This window comes from Dama dama, chromosome 19, assembly GCF_033118175.1.
Source record: "Dama dama isolate Ldn47 chromosome 19, ASM3311817v1, whole genome shotgun sequence".
Taxonomy (NCBI): domain Eukaryota; kingdom Metazoa; phylum Chordata; class Mammalia; order Artiodactyla; family Cervidae; genus Dama; species Dama dama.
The window spans coordinates 74,184,390-74,189,465 of record NC_083699.1 but is presented as its reverse complement, the minus strand read 5'-3'; the positions used below and the strand labels follow the sequence as shown (position 1 = coordinate 74,189,465).

The following is a 5,076-nucleotide window of genomic DNA, read 5'->3' as shown; positions in this document are numbered from 1 at the left end:
TGTGGTCTTTGCCCTCAAATTTATACTTGATCTTGACTGTCAGTCTATGTACAAATACACCTCTTTGGGGACTATTATAAGGGGGCGAGGGAGAGGCGTTTGAAAACAAGTGTCTTCAGGCACCTGTCCTTCCTTCTTTTGTGCATCCACTGCCCAGGGCCAGTGAGGGGGTGCGTGGCAAGTCCTCCCGCCCCGCAGCTGCTCACAGATGCCCTTGATGCCAGGCCTGAAGCGTCTGCTCCTCAGGCCTCGACCTGTGAGGATGGCCGGGGGCAGCCCCACCCAGCTGCACCCGGAGAAGTGCCTGCCACTGTCTGTCTTCCCCACGAAGGCCCTCTTCTGCTGAGGGTCAGCATGGCCTGCCCTGGACAAGCATGTTCCCCGAACAACAGACTCCTCGTTTGTGGTTTGGATCCCAGACATGTCCACAGAGGGTCACTTAACACATAAAATAACACCTGCGACAGCAGTGAGGCCCCCCTCCCCGACCCCTCACAAGTGCTCCTGACCTGTCTCAGCAGCCGGACCTGAGTTCTGTCATAAGATGCCTGTGTCCGTCCATTGTTCCAGCGACCAGGGTTTGGAGTCAGGCTCTTGCCGTTGGACATGGAGCTCAGACATCGGCTCAGGTTTCCAGGCTGCACTTGATACAGTCGGGCCTCCCACCCTGCACCCCTGTGGTGAATGCAGGGTCTGTGTCCTCAGGACACCCACGCCTGGCTGTCCACCTCTGCCCACATTTTGTTCCCATCCCTTCACGCAAGTGTGGGCACAGGGCCTGGCCTTGGCCCACACACCCCCAAGATGCTTACAGACACCAGGAACAGGCTTATTCTGAAGGTGCAGGGTTGTCACTTGGCCACCACAACCTAAAGGCGTGCTTAAAACAGCAGTTCTCAGAGTGGGATCTCTGGGGTTCTTAGCATCTCTGCCTACAGCTCTGAGCTTGGAGCTGCCAGCCCATGCCAGTGCCCCCACTCAAAGATTTATCTGTTTAGCTCTTTCCAGTCCCCTGGGTGCTCAGCACCGCCCTCCCCTCTCCTGTGTGGCAGACAACAGGCCTGCAGGGACCACTCTTCTTAGAAGACAGACCAGGAGTTCCCCAGTGGCCCAGTGGTAGGATTCCATGGCTGGTCAGGGAACCAAGATCTTGCAAGCTGCCATATGGCACAGCCAGAAAAAAAAAAAAACATGACTGCAAAATGGTTATTTTTCCCTCCAGTACTGACTGTGTTCTCCATAGCAATCACTGGTTCAGCAGATGCTGAGTATCTGCTCGGGACCAGGCCCTCCTCTGCTGCAGCAGCAGTGAGTGAACAGACAGGTAAGATGCACACCTGTGAGCTGAGCACAAGAGCTCCGTGTGGGAAAAATAAAGCTGGGAGTGGATGCAGTGGGAAGATCCCCTGGAGGAGGGCAATGCAACCTCCTCCATTATTCTTGGCTGGAGAATCTCTGTGGACAGAGGAGCCTGGCAGGCTACAGTCCATGGGGTCACAAAGAGTCTGACACGACTGAGCAACTTTAGAAGATTGCTCTCCAAATTCTCAGAAGGTCTCAAAAAGTAGACCTTTTAAGTGTCTACTGAACTTGAAATACAAAGAAATGAAAAGATCATCTACAAGCTGTTGATAATTTTATTATGTGTCGCGAAGGTTAAGTTGAAACTGAGTTAATGTTTAATGTTTTTCTTCATTTACCTGACTGTGCTAGCAAGGAGGTAACATTTGACAGGGCAAAAGAGATGAGCCTGTGAAACCATGGTTGGTGAAGAAAGTCTGACCAACAGAAGGAACAGCAGGTACAAAGGTCCCAGTTTCCCTGAGCTCCTAGCTCTCTGAATTCAGAGAGAGCTCTGAATCCCCCCTCCTCCAGGGCATCTTCACAACCCAGGGATCGAACCCAGGTTTCCCGTATTGCAGGCAGAGTCCTTACCATCTAAACTACCAGGGAAGCCCAAAAGTTAACACATTTGTGAATTCGGAGGGCAGTCTTCCAAAAGTTGGCCAGACCCTCTGAATTCAGAGAACAAGGAGCTCAGGGAAGCCACTCTCAGGACAGACCTGACAAGCTGGTCACAATCAGCCAGGAGCTATGCAGAGTCCCTGGATATCGAGCAAAGGGCTCAGGACAGATTGAGAAGTGTTTCCTCGATAACACAGACAGAAGCTTGGTGAGAGCAGGGTATTGGAGCTGGGACCCCGCCCATGCCTGGAGGGCTGGCTTCATTAGGTCAGCAGTCGCCCTGCACATCCCAGTGGTAGCCCATGTGGCTTAGAGATTAATCCGCCCGCTAATGCAGGAGATGCAGGAGACACAGATTTGATCCCTAGATCAGGAAGATCCCCTGGAGAAGGAAATGGCAACCCACTCCAATATTCTTGCCTGGGTAATCCCATGGACAGAGGAGCCTGGCAGGCTGCAGTCAATGGGATCACAAAGAGTCAGACACAGCTAAGAACACACACCCGGCTGGCTGGGAGTGGAGGAGCTTTTCCTCCTAGACTCCGCAGTAACGTTACCTTCCTGCTTCCACAGCTCCAGGGAGCAGTGGGAAGGCCAGGGCTGGTGTAGGTGCTCTGGGAGGTCACACCTTCTAAAACTCAGACAGAGGGGGCTCTGCCACTCAGTGTAAAAGCCTTGGTCTCCCTCCAGCCCCAGGAGGTGTAGGAGCTACTTCCTGGAGGCTCTCTCTCCTACCAGGCTCTGGTTCCCAGCTTCCTGGCAGGTCCACCGTGATGCGTCCCTGTCAGAGACAAGGAAGTAGGGCCTGGAGACACACGTGCAGAGCAGGGGTCTCCTCCCAGTTCACTCGTCTGCAGAGCTGTGGTTCCATCCAGTCCCCCCACACCACCAAACCCCCACAGCATAGACCCCAGCCCCACTGAGTTAGCCCCAGTGGGTTCAAGCTCGCTGGGAGGCACCAGTGCAAAGAGCAGCATCAGTCCCAGGCCCTCGAAACAGAACATCAACAAACACACTGACCTGAGTCGACCCTGGCTGCAAACCCACAAAAGCAAAGCGGTTTTCCTCAGCTCTGCGTCCACCAGGTCCAGGCCGGAGAAATCCCGCCAGCGCCCTCGGCCTTCCTTTCAGCCTTTTAAGTTTCTGAGCTACACGAGATAAAGGTCCTTTGACTTTGGCTGCCTAAGTCAGGCACTGAAGTGCCAAGTAACTTCAGTTGTTTCCGACTCCTTGTGAATCCATGAGCTGCAGCCCACCGGGCTCCTCTGTCCATGGAATTCTCCAGGCAAGAATACTAGAGGGGGTCCCCATGCCCTCGTCCAGGGGATCTTCCCGACCCAGGGATGAAACCCGCGTCTCTTACATCTCCTGCATTGGCAGGTGAGTTCTTTACCACTAGCGCCACCTGGGAGTTACGCTAGAGCAGAACAAACAGCCCTACAGACATCCTGAGATCCGCTGTCTGGACTGACCTGACAATTACATTAGCTGCAGGTTTATGTTCTTTTGGACAGAACCCTCTCAAGTGATGGACAACGTGACATTTTAGCCAGATGCTCCAGCCTGCTCTGCCAGAGATTGACACTGTCTGCACACACATCACCACGGTCCCCAGACTGAAGGAGATCTCCAGCATTCTCTCACACAAATCCATGATCAGACTCCCCCTAGTTGCCCCCACACATGCTGTTTCTAACCAGGACATCAGTGACCATACGTGTCCTTCGCTTGTTGTGTCATAAAGGTTCGTACACTGCAGCATCTCCTCCCTTTTTTCTCATGACATTGCATTTGGGAAGAGTGCCTAACCTTGACCTGCAAGCCCTGGGGTGAGGACTGTGACTACCCTGGGGTTGGCCTAGCAGGGGTTGTGACCTTTCTGCTTGGTCTCAGGACCCCAAGGTGGAAAGACCAGCAGTCTGACACCCCTGGCATCACTGGCCAGATGAAGCCTCAAATCAATGGGCTAGCTGCTGTGACCTCCATCGTCGCCTTCCAGCTGATACAGCGCTAAGTCATTTCAGTCATGTCCAACTCTGTGACACTATGGACTGTATGTAGCCCACCAGGCTCCTCTGTCCATGGGATTCTCCAGGCAAGAATACTGGAGTGGGTTGCCATGCCCTCCTCCAGGGGAGCTTCCTGACCCAGGGATTGAACCCACGTCTCTTACATCTCCTGCACTGGCAGGCTGGTTCTCTACCACTGGGTCACCTGGGAAGCCAGCTGATACAGAGTGATGCCTTATTTTCAACTCCAGGAAAGAGTGAGTCCCCCTGGCCCAGCATCAGAACTAGGCCCAGAGCACAGACTTGTTTTCCCTGAGACCTGGGCTCCAGAGCAGCCCAATATGGGCACACAGTCTGGCCCGGCCCTGTGTCTCTGGGGAAATAACCCAAAGAGTCTAGTTCTCACCTGGCCGGGTGGTGAACCAGGCACGCAGGGGACATAGCAGACATCAACAGGGCATTATGTCCCCAAGAGGTCATGCCTTCTCACGCACGAATTATCATCTGACTTCCATCTCTAAGCTGTGGGTATACCTAGGACCTCAGAGGTCCATGAATTCTGGTTTAGCACAGAGGGCAGCAGGCCTGGCCATGGCTGCGTTGTGTAAGGAGTCGACAGAACCCTAGAATAAACTTGATTATTTTACCAACACCCCGACTGAATATCACTTTTCTGTAAATGAAACATAAGCCAAGTCAAATTTTTGTTTAAAAACACAGTGGGGGAATTCCCTGGTGGTCTAGTGGTTAGGACTCCACGCTTTCACTGCTGAGGGTCCAGGTTCAATCCCTGGTCAGGGAACTAAGATCCTATAAGCCACACAGCATGGCCAAAAAAGAGAAAAACAGAAACACAAACACAATATGAATGCAGAGAAGTGATGAGACTTAGCTGTGTTTTCGGAACCTTCAGAGCTTGGTCTGTACACCATAGTATGAGCCTTCTGTAGTGACCCTGCTGGGGGATCAGGCAGGTGAGAGAAGATCACCACTCCCCCAACCAGTGCTCTCTCGCTGAAGAAAGGGCCCTGCAGAAGATGGCAAAGGGGGTGGACCCTCTGTCTCCACTGGGACCACCTTTCCCTTCCTTCCCAGAGGACTG

At 53.2% G+C, this 5,076-nt stretch overlaps 1 non-coding gene across 1 annotated transcript; it reads left to right on the top strand.

The window, feature by feature from the left end:
* The first annotated feature begins 4,703 nt into the window (after window positions 1-4,703).
* Window positions 4,704-4,776, top strand: TRNAE-UUC (transfer RNA glutamic acid (anticodon UUC)). Its single transcript has one exon. It is a non-coding gene; the product is annotated as a tRNA-Glu (tRNA).
* Window positions 4,777-5,076: the final 300 nt, after the last annotated feature.